The 17,444-nt window shown below is 36.2% G+C and overlaps 1 long non-coding RNA gene across 1 annotated transcript; it reads right to left on the bottom strand.

Moving 5' to 3' along the window:
* Positions 1–9,720: 9,720 nt before the first annotated feature.
* LOC148045785 (uncharacterized) lies at positions 9,721–15,900 on the bottom strand. The gene is made up of 3 exons (XR_015696233.1): positions 15,815–15,900; positions 11,194–11,566; positions 9,721–9,798 (listed from the first exon to the last, which is right to left on the bottom strand). It is a non-coding gene; the product is annotated as an uncharacterized LOC148045785 (long non-coding RNA).
* Between the last annotated feature and the right edge of the window lie 1,544 nt (positions 15,901–17,444).

Here is a 17,444-nt window from a genome sequence, read left to right as displayed (position 1 = left end):
GTCTATAGTTTTTCGGCTGAGTAAGATCTTGGTCTTCTTTGGGTATCAACGATATGAACGCTGCCTTCCATGAAGGGGGCACTTTACCTTCTGATTGAATTTTATTAAATAATTCTCTAAGAGGTTCTACCATTTCTAACTGTAAGTTTTTATAATAAACAGCTGTTAAGCCATCTGTACCTGGTGCTTTCCCTAGCTTTAATTGTTTGATTACCTGCAGGATTTCCCCAGAGGTTATTGGTTGGTTCAACCTATACCTATGTTCTTCGCTAACTAGGGGGATTTTCTCTTTATCTAAGTATTTATTTATATCTAAGTCCCTAATTTTGTCCCCTTTATACAACTCTGTAAAAAATTCTCGAAATCCCTTTTGGATCTCTTCCTGCTGAAACACTTCCTTCCCTCTGTAACACAATTTGGTTACATTTCGAATTTTCCTTTTTTTCCTGATCTGATAAGCCAACCATCTACCGGGTTTATTTGCATTGCAGAAAGTATTATGTTTAGCATATAATAAACTGGTGGCTACCTGGTCAGAGATCAGCATATCAAATTGAGATTTTAATATGGAAATTGCTTCTTTAGTCTTTGTATCACCTGGGTTCAATATTAATTCCTATAGAGGAATAGAGGAGTTCTATTCTACAGAGAAACTCTATGCTTAAATCATGGAATTTACAAATTAAAGCACATAAGTATAAAATACATAAGTATAAACATAAGTATAAAGTAGAAATTAAAGCACATAAGTATAAAGCACATAAATTTTTGCTGTTGACTTTGTATTGATTTTGAAAGACCCAAGGAAAAATATTGAATATATGAAAAAGATTAAAATATTTGGAGAAACTGTGAATCTAAAAATAAATAAATTAAAGATAACAAAACTGTCAAGCATGCCTCCCTCAGTAACCAAGAAAGAAAACTCTCACTCCAATGTTTATGGAATTAAAAGTACTTTTACTGGTTATGAATAGATAGCAGCGAAGTAAAGCAATGTCTGAGGCAGAAAAGTGCGAAATCATATATATCAAACTTTTGCCCAGCCCCCTCCCCCCAACAACCCCCACCCCATTGCCCAATCTGCATCTCCTTTAGGTGTCATGTGGGTTGCATCTCCAAGTAGCATCATCAGGTTGGTGTGCAGAACAGTTGGCATTGACCAGATCCAAACATTGGCAATCAGCATGCGCAGACTATGGTGAGAACAAAACTCCCTGTTTGACAAATCCTCCTGTGCTAATTATTCCCATCCCAAATACCATGCCCTCCCCCCCCCACTTCTATGGCAGCCGAAAGCAAGCAAGCGAAGCAGAGGCTGACAAAAACTGACTAAAAACATGAATGTAGAAGAGCAGAGGAAATTGGAATGTAAAACTGGACGTAAAATTATGAAAAAGATAAGTATTTGGAATGATTCTTACTAATGAGAACTCCAAGTTATATAATATGGAAGAAAATAAAGTTGGACTTAAACAGATTGGAAAAAATAGGTTTGTAATTAATAGGAAGAATCTCAATAATTAAGATGAATATACTCCCTAGAATGTTATTTTTACTCCAGATTCTACTGACATTAGTAAAAGGTTCTTTTAAACAGTGGCAAAAAGATACAATGTATCTAAATATATTTGTCAAAACAAAAAACCAAGAATCAAATTAAATTAAGTTAAATGATTTTAATTTCCAAGAGGCTGGTGGGAAGAGCTGCTGGCTGTGAGTGGGGGAGACTGAGAGGAATACAGAGGACAAGGTAGTGGCCCAGATGCCTAATGGCATGTGAAACATATAAACCAAAAATAGCAATAATGCATTCAAAGTTAGTGTGCTTGAGATTGTGATTTTATTTTATTTCAGAATGACTGACTTAGTTCAATGTAATACTTGTTTTGCAGATGTCTTTCACATTACTCTTTTCAAATTTGGATACTATCCTCTTTGTTAACAAATTACTAGTCTACATAGACAGATTACCTAGCTAGAATCTTTAATCTGTGCTTTCCAAGCAGAAATTAAGTGCCCAATTCAGCCATTCCACTTTATTGAGCTGCTGCACTATCAGCCCCCTCTACCACAAAGATCCTGAGGAAAAGGGCAGTATGGACAACTGTGGGATCTGGCAGGGTGAAAGCTGTGAACCATAAACACAAAGCTTTCACTGTGTCCCAAGATAACAGATAGAGTGCCCTTGCTGACTTAATAGGAACACTAAAGAGACAGGTCAAGGTAATTGTGATAATGATAACTCAGATAAGCAGGGGATTGTGGTCTGAGATGAAGAACTTATTTTGGAAAGGGGAAAGTGTGAATCAGGTATTACATACCAGTCACACAAAAAATGCAAGGTATCCAAAAAGAGAAGCCACCTTCTGGTTGGTGATTCAATCGTAAGGGATATAAATTTAGGAAAGGATATGGAGGTTTTGAAAGAGGTCAGGTGTCTGCCAGGTGTTACTGCCAGCAGAGACAAGAGGCATATTCTTAAGATAGTCAAGAATGCCAGTAAGGACTGTGATGTTGATGCTATTATACATCCTGGCACAAATGATCTGTCCCCAAAAGATGTACTTCTTGTGCAGAATGATTGCCAGAGCTTGGGGTATGAACTTAGTAGTATAGGTTGTAGACTTATCTTTTCAAGCTTTTGCCAGTATATAAGGAACAAAAAGAGAAAGTGGAGTGGAGTTTAAAGTGTAGCTAAAGGAGTGGTGTAAAAGGGAAGGCTTTGGTTTTATTAGTCATGATGTCTGCAGCTGGTCCAATGAAAAACTGTAGATGGTTTACAACCATCAAAGAAAGGGACTGAGTTACTTGGCATTAAATTCACAGATTTTCTGGATAAAAATTTAAACTGAACAGCAGGGACAGATAATTAATTGCTACAGAACATGTCTGTCGCTAGCAATCTAAAATTAATAGGGTTATCAATGCATGTAACATAGATGTTTGTGTGGGTAAGATTATCCGCCTTCCTGTCAAGCAAAACCAAGCACTTAATAGTGAGTGCCATACCATGTGCATTAATCAAACAGATGGCAAGAAAGTAAGGGTAGTCAGGCACAACACAGATTATGTAAACACGGGGTCAGTCAGAATGGACTCAAATGTCTATACAGCAATACACAGAGTATGGGGAATAAACAGGATGAATTAGAAATTCAAGTAAATGAGGGCAGATATATTGTTGCCATTACAGAAACTTGGTGGGATGAAACCCACAAATGGAACATACACCAAAAGCAATTTAAATTATTTAAAAGAAATAGACCAAATAAAAGAGAAGGTGGAGTTATAAGAAATAACTACATTTCTACAGAAATAGAGCACAACGATGAAAATTATCTTGAATGCATTTGAGTCAATATTAAAGAGGGGAAATGACCCCTCATGCATGTGAGGAGGTGGTGCACATTGCATTGTGGGTGTGGGCACACACATGCATGTGATTTCAATACATGAGGACAAAAAGGTTAGCAATCACTGGTCTATACTATAGCCCAACCAACTAAACAGAGGAAATAGATGAACTTTTTGCTAGTCAGATAACTAAGGTATGTAGGGAGCACATCACAATGGGGGATTTTAATACCCTGACATCAACTGGGAGACAAACTCTGCACCAAGGGGAAGATCCAACAGGTTCCTAACAAATGTAGCAAACAACTTTGTTTCCCAAAAAGTAGAGAAGGAATATTGGACTTAATTCTCAGTAATAGAGATGAAATGACAGAAGGCGTTGAAGGTACAAGAACCTTGGGGGTAAGTGACCATGCAATATTGGAATTCAACATTATGCAAGCACAAGTAATGGAACAAAGTCAGAGTCTTGGACTTTAAGAGAGCTAATTTCAATAAACATAAAGAGAGCTTGGGAAGGATTCCATGGATGAGAATCCTTAAGGGGAAAACAACTCAAGAAGCTTGGGAAATTTTGAAAAGTGAGATTATTAAAGCCCAATCTAGCACAATACCAGTGAAGAAGAAAAACAACAGCTTTCAAAAGAAACCAGCATGGCTGGATAAAGAACTCTCTGACAAACTGAAAGATAAAGAGGACAAATATAAAAATTGGAAAGAAGGACAAATAACTAAGACAGAATATTAGCAAATAGCCAAAGCCTGTAAAGATGAATTGAGAAAAGTTAAGGCTCACAATTAAGAAAGACTTGTGACAAAAGTTTTAAAAAAAACCCAAAAAGCTTCTTCCAAAATGTTAAAAACAAAGTAAATGGAACAATTGGTCCATTGCTGCGAGAAAGTGACAAGAAATGACAAGCAACAGGGAGAAAGTAGAACTATTTAACTCATTTTTTGCATCTGTCTTTATACCTGTCTACCCTAGAAGAGTTCAAAATCACCAGGACTGGATGGATTACACACCAAGGTTCTGAAGGAACTGGTAGACATGATCTCAGAACCACTGAACTATATCTTTCAGAGATCCTGGGGCACCAGGGAACTACCAGAGGACTGGAAAAGAACTGATGTAGTTTCCATCTTCAAAAAAGGAAAAAAATATAGATCCACAAAACTACAGACCTATCAGCCTGACCTCAATACAGGAAAGATTCCGGAAAAGAAAATCAAGCAATGAATCAGTGAATGCCTAGAAGCAAACAAAGCAAACAAACCAAAAGCCAACAAGGGTTTGTCAAAAACAGATTAGGCCAGACTCACCTTATTGCATTGTTTGACAATGTGACAAAATTAGTGGACCAGAGGAATACTGTCTATATAATTTACTTGGATTGTAGTAAGGCATTTGATAAAGTAGACCATAACCTACTACTAGATAAAGTAGAAAAATGTGGGTTAGACAGCATCACCACCAGATGGATTCGTAACTGGCTGACTAACCGCACTCAACGTGTAATCCTTAATAGAACTGCATCTACATGGAGGAAGGTATGCAGTGGATACCCCAAGGCTCTTTTTAAGGCCTTCATCAATGACTTGGGTGAGGGAATAAATGGGGAACTCATCAAATTTGCAGATGACATTCTGGAAGATAGGCTTAAGATACCCAAGGATCTTGACAGACTTGAACATTGGGCACTATCTAACAAAATGAAATTCAATGGTGAAAAAAAATAAGGTTCTACATTTAGGCAAGAAAAACCAAAGGCACATGTATAGTATAGGTTGTACCTGGTGGTACCTAGTAGTAACTCTGAGAGGGATCTTGGAGTCCTAGTGGACAACCATTTAAATAGGAGCCATCCGTGTGCAGCAGCTGCCAAAAAAAGCCAACACAGTTCTAGGCTGCATAAACAGAGGGATAGAATCAACATCACGTGAAATGTTAACACCACTTTATAATGCTTTGGCAAAGCCACTGTCAGGCCTGCAGCCATATTCCTTTTTGTATCTTTGGCCTGCCACACTCTCTATTATTCTACTATGCTGTTTTTATTGTGGGAAAATGGGAGGGGGGGCAGGATGGAGTAAAATGCTATGTTGCCAAAATAAAATTCCTTTCTAGAATCCAAGATCATCCTTTGTCTCTACACCTCTGCACCTGACCGAAACTGGATGGGTAGAACTTCCAGCAGGGCAGCGGAAGATTGGACCATGTGATGGACTTGTGGGTATGGGGGCAAGAGCATGAACTTTCAACTGGGTTGGGAAAAACCAGAAAGCTCAGATTCGGGTTTCCCCCAGATGTGCCAACATGGCTCTCTTAATAAATTGGAACTTTCAGCAATACTTTGTCTTGGACTCTGATTTAATTTTGGATGCTATTTGGAACACTGACAGCCACACTTGAAATACTGCATTCAGTTTTGGTTGCCATGATGTAAAAAAGATGTGGAGACTCTAGAAAAGAATGCAGAGAAGAGCAACAAAGATGTTTATGGGACTGGAGGCAAAAACATATGAAGAACAGCTGCAGGAACTGAGTATGTCTAGTTTAATGAAAAGCAGGACTAGGGGTGACATAATAGCAGTGTTCCTATATCTCAGGGGCTGCCACAAAGAAGAGGGAATCAAACTATTCTCCAAGGCACCCGAGGGTGGAACAAGAAGCAATGGGTGGAAACTAATCAAGGAGAGAAGCAAGTTAGAACTGAGGAGAAATTTCCTGACAGAACAACTAATCAGTGGAACAGCTTGCCTCCAGAAGTTGTGAATGCCCCAACACTGGAAGTTTTTAAGATGTTGGATAGCCATTTGTCTGAAGTGGGGTAGGGTTTCCTGCCTAAGCAGGGGGATTGGAGTAGAAGACCTCCAAGGTCTCTTCCATCTCTGATATTATACTGTATTGTATATTGTGCTGTGCTGTGCTGTGCTGTGCTGTGCTGTGCTGTGCTGTGCTGTGCTGTGCTGTGCTGTGCTGTGCTGTGCTGTGCTGTGCTATGCTATACTATACTATACTATACTATACTATACTATACTATACTATACTATACTATACTATACTATACTATACTATACTATACTATACTATACTATGAAACAATGGGTGGGAACTAATAAAGGAGAGAAGCAACCGAGAACTAAGGAGAAATTTCCTCATAGTTAGAACAATTAATCAATGGAACAACCTGCCTCCAGAAGGTGTGAATGCTCCAACATTGAAAGTTTGTAAGATGATGTTGGATAATCATTTGTCTGAAGTGATATAGGATTTCCTGCTTAAATAGGGGATTGAACTAAAAGACCTCAAAGGTCCCTTCCAACTCTATTATTCTATTCTATTCTATTCTATTCTATTCTATTCTATTCTATTCTACTCTATTCATTTCTATTTCTATTCTAATAAGGAGTTTAGCTTCTCTCTCTTGAAAATGTAAGCTAGCATAAGGCATTATAATGCAAGCTAGCTTTAGCTTTCAAACAGTTCATTTAGTGACCAAAGTTACTGATGACAATTTTTCACACTTAGCAACCATTTTTCACACTTAGCAACCATTTTTCACACAGCGACAGTTGCAGCATCCTCATGGTCACGTGATCAAAATTTTGATGTTTGGCAACAGATTCGTATTTATGATGGTTTCAGTGTCCTGGGGTCATATAATCGCCTACAATTTTTAATCAAGCCTCCCCCACCCACCCCCGTCAATGGTGTCCCCCTTTACCAATCTGAAATCTGGTCACCTTACTATTATTCTGCTCCAGGCTCCACATAAGTCTTCATTATAGACTGTACACTGCAAGGGGCATCTCCTTTGTCATTCACAAACTTTGAATGCATCCCCCACCCCACCATGATCATCAATTGACTTGGAAGGATTATTTTCTTGTTAATATGTATTCCAACCTTGCTGTAAATTTGAAGCTGAAAGATTCTTAGGTAGGCACTAAAATGCCAATGGAGGGTGTTCCTTTATTAGGAGCCCCTTTAATATTTCATTACGCTGCTTTTCTTGATGAATATTATTTTTCAGGCCTTAGACTAGAGTAACTCATAAAGATATAAATGTATGGGTGTTTACATCTTTTCTTGATATAAGTTATACTTATTGCATGTATCACAAGTTTCCCTACATAAAATAATTTCTGTTGGAAAATTGGGACAAAAAATTTCACAGTCACAAGTCAAGTCAAACATCTGTCGGAACCTTCACGGACTGTGAAGCCTTGGGGGTTGTTAATGGCCATAATTTTCAGCTGTATAAATAAAAGAGGGACTAAAATTGTAATTTATGCTTTCTCCGGAAGCCTAGGTCTGAACAAAATTTTTGTCAGATCAATTCTCGATATACACTGTATATCGGACATTAATACAATTGAGCGGGTCCAGAGGTATTTCACAAGAAGAGTGAAATACTCCACTCCTCTGGTCACAATAGAATCCCTTATGCCACCAGGCTCGAAATTTTGGGCTTGGACAATCTTGAACTTCGCCGCCTACAGTCTGTCTTAATCATAGTACACTAAATTGTCAGCTACAATGTCCTACCTGTCAATGACTATTTCAGCTTCAACCTCAATAATACACGGGCAAACAATAGATACAAACTCAAGGTTAACCACACCAAACTCAATTGCAGAAAATACGACTTCAGCAATAGAGTGGTCAATGCCTGGAATGCTCCATTGTTACAACCTCAAACCCTCACAGCTTCAACCTTAAACTGTCTACCGTGGACCTCACCCCATTTCTAAGAGGGCCATGTAAAAGGGCCGTGCATAATGGCACCAGTGTGCCTATCATCCCTCTCTTACTGTCCCCATTTATTTGTACTCCTTTCCTTTGTTCATGTCCATATTTATATTTATAGCTGTTATTTTGTACATGTTTGACAAACTAAATAAAACTAAATAAAATAAAATAATAAAAAATAAAGTAAAATAATAATAATAAATAAAATAAAATAAAATAAAATAAAATAAAATAAAATAAAATAAAATAAAATAAAATAAAATAAAAAATAAAATAATAAAATAAAATAAAATAATAAAATAAAAAAATAAAAATAAAATAATAAATAAAATAAAATATAATAAAATAATAAAATAATAAAATAAAAAATAAAAAATAAAAAATAATAAAATAATAAAATAATAAAACAATAAAACAAAAAAACAAAAAAACAAAAAAATAAAAAAATAATAAAATAATAAAATAATAAAATAATAAAATAATAAAATAATAAAATAATAAAATAATAAAATAATAAAATAATAAAATAATAAAATAATAAAATAATAAAATAATAAAATAATAAAATAATAAAATAATAAAATAATAAAATAATAAAATAATAAAATAATAAAAATAAAATAATAAAATAATAATAATAAAATGATAAAATGATAAAATGATAAAATAAAATAATAAAATAATAAAATAATAAAATAATAAAATAATAAAATAATAAAATAATAAAATAATAAAATAATAAAATAATAAAATAATAAAATAATAAAATAATAAAATAATAAAATAATAAAATAATAAAAAAATAATAAAAAAATAAAAAATAAAAAATAATAAAATAATAAAATAATAAAAATAAAATAATAATAATAAAATAATAAAATGATAAAATAAAATAATAAAATAAAATAAAAGGGACTTGTTGCCAAATGCCTGAATTGCAATCAGCAGACATAAGTGTGAGTACTGGACATTTTTCAGCACCATAATTTCAAATGGTGATGATTGCCTGTACTGTTGTATGTGCACTGAAAAGTACTTGACCCTACAGAAGAGACTTGATCATGTTAAATCAATAAAAGTATACTACTAAAAGTTAATAGAATTACATTTGAAAGAATAACAACACTATTTCAATCTTTACTGCAGAAAATCATATTTTAATTTGTAATAATCAACATGAATCACAAAATTAATAATTATAGACTGCACAGAAAATCAAATCAACCATGCTTTACGTACACATTGCCCTCTCATATGTCTTATAATGAAATGTAACACATTTGTAAGAGACAAATGTACAAAATATATTTCTTGATGTTGCACCATCATTTATTAATCTATAAAAATATATTGGATTTCCATTGAATTTAGCACTTTTCCCCAAAGGGAATGAGTAAGAATTTTATAAACATGTTAATTCTAAAGATACATTTTTTCCTAAGAGAATGTAAGTGCTCAACATTTATAAAGCACTGGAACTGGCAAATGGAAGTTTTAAAACTCTAACAACAAAAGATCATATTTGTAATTATTATATGCAACATGTTTCTCAAATCAGAAAAAGCAAGGAATAGTATTCAGAATCATCTGTGACAAAGCAAGCTTTTTTCTTTTTCTTTTTGCCTTTAGTTTGCCACATGCTTCCTATAAATTTGCCTCATTTTATGCTTAAGGTTCAAGGAATCTGCCTAGGAAAAAGAGAGAAAATGGTAAGACATATTAAAATTATATAAATTGTTCATAATTGGAAAAGGGAACAGCTTTGTTTTTTAAAATAGTAATAATTGTACAAATAAAAATGCAAATTAAACATTCTTATTTTCAGATTTACCCTATAATCTGCTTTAATGATTAATACTCCATTTATAAAATATTACATAAAGTTGAAATTAAAATCCCTTGTCAAAGTTTTTCAAATTTAGTAATGTTTATGAATGAATATAAATTCAATCCCCATGAAAGCAATTATTATAAGTAAAAATACCATCATTATTATTATTTATTAAACTTGTATGCTGCCTGATTCCCAGCAAACCTATTGTTTAAAACATGGGGGTGTGGGGAATCAGAAACAAAATAAGGATAAAAAGGACAAAAGTAGGTGGTAACAAAGAAAAACAGCCTGGGTTTAATGAAGGCTTCAGTCATTCCCACCAAAAGCCAGTCAGATCTCCGGAATAACCTTATTCCAATCGGAAGGGGCTGTAGCACAGAAAGTGTGCTTTCAGGATTATAATAGATGGCATTATTTAATTGAAGTGTTAACCCTGCCAGATTGAGTCAGTCAGCCAGATATCAAGGGAGATGGTTGATCCTTCAAGTAACCAAGCCCTTTACTATATTGGACTTTATAGGTATAACCAGCAGTTTTAATCACACACACACAAGCAATTTGGCAACCAGTGTTGTGTGTGGAAAGAGTGTTACATGGGCACTTCGAAGCATACCCATCAGTGTTTGGGATACTGCATTCTGGATAAGTTAAAGTTCCTTTAATCTTCAAGGGCAGTTCCACATAGAACACACTGTAATAGTCAAGCTGTGTGGTGATTAGAGTGGACCTCAAGAGTTCCCCAATCTATAATAGAGTGGAACACCAGATGAAGCTGTAGTAAAGACCTTTCTAGCCACAGCTGCCATCTGTTGATTAAGTAGGTGTTCAGAATCCAGGAAGATTCCACACACAAAGTTCATTTAAAACATTAAACGATGTTTAATTCCCAAACTCTGTAAGATACTAGTGTAACAAAAGACTGTAAAGCATTAAGTGCTCAGCAGTAATATATGAAAGAAATACAGAAAAGAAATCAGCAATGTTTCAATTTGGCTGTAATCCCATGGCCCCCTGAGGCTTAAGACTGGAATCCACATTCGATAGAATTTGTTTTTTCTATCAAAAATTGGAAAGGAGGGAAGATTCCCTCCATTATGTCTCTCATCTGGAGATACATAAAGGAGGTCCTTTGCATTGCTTGCAATATAACAATAATTGTAAGGTAAAAATTGACTAAAATGATCCAGGAAAAGAGAAAACCATTAATATAAAACCAAATAGAAAGGAGGAAAATTCAGGTTATTTTTACCTTGTAAAGTTTTTGATCTCTTGGATGCTACTTATCTCTTGCCCGCTCCAAGTTGCCTTGAGATAATACAATCAACATAGATTTTTTGAAAATCAAAAAGGAGATTATAGTAAACTTTTTCAAACCACCCGCCACGGGCTCGATTGTTATATAAGCTCTCCATGAAATCCCAGAGTTCAGCAACTGTCTGCACTCTCATACGCTTGAAACTTATTAGATACCTAGAAGCGTAGTCAGAGCAATATTCCATATAATATCCGATATCGTCAACGATACGTCGTTGAAATTCTGGACTGCCATAAACTAAATTCACCATCAAGAGGAAGCCCAACAGAAAAAATAAACTTCTGGATTCCATGTTGCTTAAAGGTCTCTGGAAGCATAAAGAGAGAAAAAAAAAAGAAAAGTTATGAAGTTGATTAGAAAGAACCTTTTATTTGGGATAGCTGTTACATATCGATTATAAATCAAAACCTTGAAGTTAGATTGCCAGAACACAAGATGTCTACTTTAAAGAAAACATTTGATTTATGAGCCTGTGAAACTTTTTACTGGAAACAAAACTTACCACTGAAGACAAACAAAATCCCTCTGGAGACAACTGAGACAGATTAAAAAATGCAATTGAATGATAATTCAAAAATTGAAAAAGATATTGTTGATTACCCTTTCAAATTGAATTATAACATATTTGTTGGACTTACTTCATTAAAATCGCAACTGGACTTAAAAGTTGATAAGAATTTCAAGAGGAGAAATCAGAATTTTATTTATGAGACAGGTATGGTTAGGAGGAGGAAGACAAGAATATAAAATTGACTTATCTGATTATGATTAAATAATGAATTTTTATTTCTGGTAATGTTTAATGGTTATCTGGACTGGATATTTTGGACCCCATTAGTTTTTGATATCTAAATAAGGGATGATTATTTTTGGTAATGTTTCATAGTTTTTCATTCCTTTTTTCAATGTTTAATTGTAGAGAAAGGTACAAGGGGAATGTACACTAAATACAAAGGGTAACTATAGACTTGTTTAGTTAGGTATTTTTGTTCATTTGTTCTAGATCTTTGCTGACTAAGAAAGAAAGTTGAAGATTTGGAGATGGGTTTACAGAGAATGGACTAAAATATGGAATGATCTGCTTGTATTTTAAGAGATACTAATGAACCGTTAATGTTCAATATATTTGTTGGGAATAGAATAGAATAGAATAGAATAGAATAGAATAACAGAGTTGGATGGGACATTGGAGGTCTTCTGGTGCAATCCCCTGCCTGGACCATTTCAGATAAATGGTTATTCAACATCTTTAAAACTTCCAGTGTTGGAGCATTCACAATTTTGGGGGGCAAGTGAATGGGGAAGTTTCTTATATCCCCCACTTTTAGGCAGTTTCACATTTTCTAAATATTTTTTCTACACACACACACACACACACACACACACACACCTATCTCTCTATCGTGTTTCCCCAAAAATACGACATGTCCTGATAATAAGGCAATGCCACATTTTTCTGGTGGGCAAAAATATAAGCCCTTCCCTGCAAATAAGCCCCCTGGACAACCCCCCACCTCTGACAAGGCAGAGCACCACACACCAACCTAGCGGTATCCCTAGAGGAACTGGGGGGAGGCAAAGGTGATCATGTTGCTTGGCGCCTTCAGGATACCGTTAGGTTGGTGAGCAGCGCTGTGCCCAGCTGAAGAGGGGAGTTGCCAGGCGGCTGCTCTCTTCCAAGTGGGCACCCAAAGAGCCGAGCACAGCCTCAGGGGCAAATGGCTGTGTTGCGCTGTCGCAACTGCACAACACAACAGCCATGAAGTGACCACGCTCACAAGCAGCCACCCGGCAACCCCTCTTTCCAGCCGGGTACAGCGTCATTCACTGATCTAGGGGTATCACCAAGCCGTGTGAGTGCCTGTTTGCCGCCACCTGGCTCCCATGGCTTGGCGCATTTGAAATGCCAGTGAATGGTGCTCTGCACGGCTGGAGAGAGGGGTTGCGTGAGCGGCTATTCCGCTCTCACTCACATGCCTCCCAGCCTCACAATGCCCTGGACCAGCTCTCCCTGCAGAGCCAGGGCACCTCTGCTGCCACCGCTGCAATCCCAGAATGGCTTTTTCGGTGGCTTCCAAGCCGAGTCTTCCGGCAGTGACCACTCTGGGTGTACCCTCTATGGTTGTGGGCGAGCTGCCTGCAGAGCATACAACCATAGAGCATACGCTTAGAGCGGCCACTGCTGGAAGACTCAGTTTGGAAGCCACCAAAAAAGCCATGCTGAGATGGCAGTGGTGGTGGCGGCAGCAGCAGCAGAGGTGCCCTGGCTCTGCAGGGAGAGCTGTTATTAAGTAAATCTGGGTTCCCCATTGACTTTGCTTGTTGGAAAGTTGCAAAAGAGGGTCACACGATACAGAACATTGCAACAATCATAAATATGAGTCAGTTGACAAAAGTCTGAATTTTGATAGCATACCCATGGGGATGCTGCAACAGTGTGAAAAAATGGTCATAAATTACTTTTTACAGTGCCATTGTAATTTTGAATGGTCATGAAACAAACTTTTTAAAAGTTTGTTTTAAGACAAGGATTATCTAGCAGGAAAGGCCTACAAAAATGTCCTGCATGGATCAGCTAATGTTGGGATAGTATGTGATAGCCTGGAGCAAATGAGACTAGTAAAATAAATGAGGACATTGTGGGCCTCTGAAGATGAAAAGGTGGGGGTTCAAATAGAAATCTAATAATCACAGAGAGCAATATCTCTCTTATCTATGGCTTTACAGACCAAGTACTTGTTCTAAGTCAGTTGCCCCTGTTCTGGGCTCAAGAGAAACTTGTCAGATGCCCTGGTCTCCAGATGATGCCCATTAATGCTACACCCATCTGTAATAAGTTTGCATGTATCCATGGAATGATGACAGATGAACAGCTGGATTTGTTCTCTATTACTTTCCATCCAGGCCCACTACTGTAGTTTTGGGGTAGTCCACCCTACCTTGGAACATTTTTTTTGTGGGTGATAGTAAAGGAGAAGGTGCCATATACATCACCTGAACTTCTAAATGAAACGCAGAACAAAACTCTAACTAAGAAGACATTGGTCCATTAAGAGAACATTCTAGCAATACATAATGACTTTAGATATCATACTAGAGACCCAACATTGAATTAGGACCAGGGGGAAAAGAAGAATTTAAAAAGGATATAAGCAAAGGTTCCTTTATTATCTGGGTTTATGAATTGAGGTTATAAAAATCTCAACTGACATAATTGATTATATCAAGAACTGCCATGTGGGATATGATACAACAGTCTTCATCAGCGGTCAAACTTATCATGGGGAAAAAATATAATGAATCTGCAAATAAGATAAAGAAAGGTCCTGCATAAAGATTTGCTTTTTGTCTTTAATCCTGATTATTTATTTTTTTCAACAAATTTGCAATAAGGATTTTCTGTTTTATATGTTCTGTATACAGCATTCTCATTCACTGTTTTTTCTCTCAGTATCAATCTATCTCATTGAACTGTGAAAACATATTTTGTCAGAAAGATAGGATATACATCTGATAAAATTTAAAGGGCTAAAAAGGAGTTTAAAATTCTATTATCTCTTTTTTGCTTTTCTAATTCAAAATAGTTTTGCTACTGTTCAAGTTGGATACCTAGAATGCATACACACACACACACACACAAACACACCTACACACAAACGCAGAGAGAGAGAGAGAGAGAGAGAGAGAGAGAGAGAGAGAGAGAGAGAGAGAGAGAGAGAGAGAGAGAGAGAGGGATACTATGAAGGGTTTAGAACCTTTTTCATACGTTATAGTAAAATTTCCCATAATTTTGAAAAACACTTCATGTTAACTCCATACCAATAATACTGAAAAATATCTATATTAAATAACTGAGGTCTTGGGTGAGATGAATATGAGAATGGGAATGAGCTCTCTGTACTTTTTAATTTTTACTAGTTGATTCCTCTGAAAAACAAAAGAAAGTAGTTTTAAAAAGTTACAGTGCAATGCTTTTTCATGGAATTGTTGACCCACTAATATAGCAGCCTACTCTTGGCAGCACAACAACCTCGCTACATTTTATTTTCTCCACTTATATATAATTTTCTATTTACTTAACTTCAGTGTCATTGCTAATGCTCCCCCCCGCCCCCCGAGTTCCTTTGCTGAGAAATGCATTCATAATATTTGGACCTATGTGGATACCTTGCAAGCCCTGATTACATGATTTCTTTTTGTGCATCTACACTTGTAAATATACACAGTTTCTTCCTTTTTCTTCTTTTGCAAATCAGATGTCCTCTAGATCAAAAAGCCTGTCAGAGGGCTAAGCAATAAATCAAGGAAGTTTGATTGATATGATCAGGGGTTGTTTTACTTTGTGCAATGAGAATTCAGCAAAATTACTACTTAAAAAAAAAGATCACTGAAAATAATTATAGCCTAGGTCCTCAATACATTTTATTAAGGCATACTCTCTTAACTCTCTCAAAGATGGCAGTACATAGAAAGTGCTGAAATCTAAGTCTCTCTCTTTTTAAAACACCTGTTTCATGCAGCCAAGTGATAGAAGTAGTGAAGAAATCATACTTACTGAGAGATACACTCCTGAGTGCAGCTATGCAGTCTCTGGTAAGAGCTTCGGTTAACTGGAGTAGTAGAGTGAAGTCTTCAATTGGCTGCCCCAGAGTAGAAGTTTGAACTGCTACTAGTGATCTCTCGCTATATATATAGATCGGCAGCTACATTAATCACTAATGGAAAGGGACTATAAAAACATAACCCCGCCTCTCTCCACTTTATCTTTCAAAAGTCAATATGCTCAGTTCCTTTCCACCCTATTGACCATGTAGGCACTGTAGATTTTTAAAATGATAACAAATATCAAACAAAAGTCTCACTTAATCCAATTAGTTTGTTAGCTGGACTGACATAACAAATCTGTGGATCATATTAAAAAGGTGTAAGAACATTGTTTTATCATATCCTAAAATAAAGATTATTTAAAAGATGTATATGTCAACTTTCTGTCAAATAACATTTAAGCCTGAATATCTTATATATATGCTTAGAATCACTGAAAAACTTTAAAAACTACAGATGACAACAAATTGTTTATTAGAGTTGTAAGGTTAATTTCCTGCAGTGATTAAAGAAAAGAAAAATGTTTACTTCTAATAAACAGGCATTAAAACTTCTTTCTAAAAAAATATTAACATTTTGAATATTGTCTGTAACCTGTAAGATCTGTTTTAAAAAATGGTTTTTCTCCCTTTTGCTAGGTTATTAATACTTTCTTTATCCTCTGGATTCCTGCTTTGGGTCTGAGAGGTTTCCTGCCAGGCAGCAGTAAAAATTATTAAGAAAAAATTTCCCTTCCTTCCTTCCTTCCTTCCTTCCTTTCTTCTGCCTCACTAGGGCATCAGAGATAATTTTCAGATAAAGAACAAGAGATACTTAAATCAGCCAGTTCAAATCATTACAGATGCTTAGAGTGAAAAAAATATTATTTTGAATTTTATCTCAACAAGAAGGGCACTTAATATCGCTATTCCAGCATTTCTCAATTTCTATCTTTCGAAACTAATAGTTTCCAGGGCCCTTTAAAGACACCTCATGTGCAATCAGTAATGGTTTAAAATAGAAATAAGGAACTGAAATCCTGTAAGAATGGACAGTGAAGAAATGGGAGAGCAGGAGGAGTGGACTTCAAAAATTTCAGTAATAGGTTCTCTGCCCAGTTGCTGGGTGGGGGCAGCCATCCTCTTGCACAACAGCAGGGGGGGCATTTTCACCTTCTCCAGGCTCCAGAGGCTTTCCTCAAGCCTCTGGGAGGGTGAAAACTGCTTTCCCTGGGCTCTGGAGGCCTTCCAGAAGACTTGTTTCCCCCCTCTCTGAGCCTCCATGCAGGCCCTGTACTTACCTCGCATCCAAAATGGGCCACGTAGAGAATCCTGGGCTGGGTGGGCAGGGCCAGCTAAGGGTGGGATTTGGAGATTCTCCAAACTGGCCATAAGGTTAGCTATGGTTCTCCCGAACACGGGTGTACCTGTAGCAGCCCATCCCTGGAGAGGAGAGACTGGGATTACAAACTGCATTAATTTATGTTTTACTTAATGGTGAGGTTTTGACTATACTAGATTTGGTGGGTTCATGCAAAACATCAAGGTTAGATCATGATTTGGAAACTACAAATTATACATTATAGTGAGCTCAGTTTTTAA

Source organism: Thamnophis sirtalis, unplaced genomic scaffold (genome assembly GCF_051295495.1).
Source record: "Thamnophis sirtalis isolate CommonGarterSnake01/CBP01778 unplaced genomic scaffold, rThaSir2_p1.2 scaffold_4, whole genome shotgun sequence".
Classification (NCBI taxonomy): Eukaryota; Metazoa; Chordata; class Lepidosauria; order Squamata; family Natricidae; genus Thamnophis; species Thamnophis sirtalis.
Note: the sequence above shows the minus strand (reverse complement) of the source record. Positions and strands in the feature narration are given on the sequence as shown.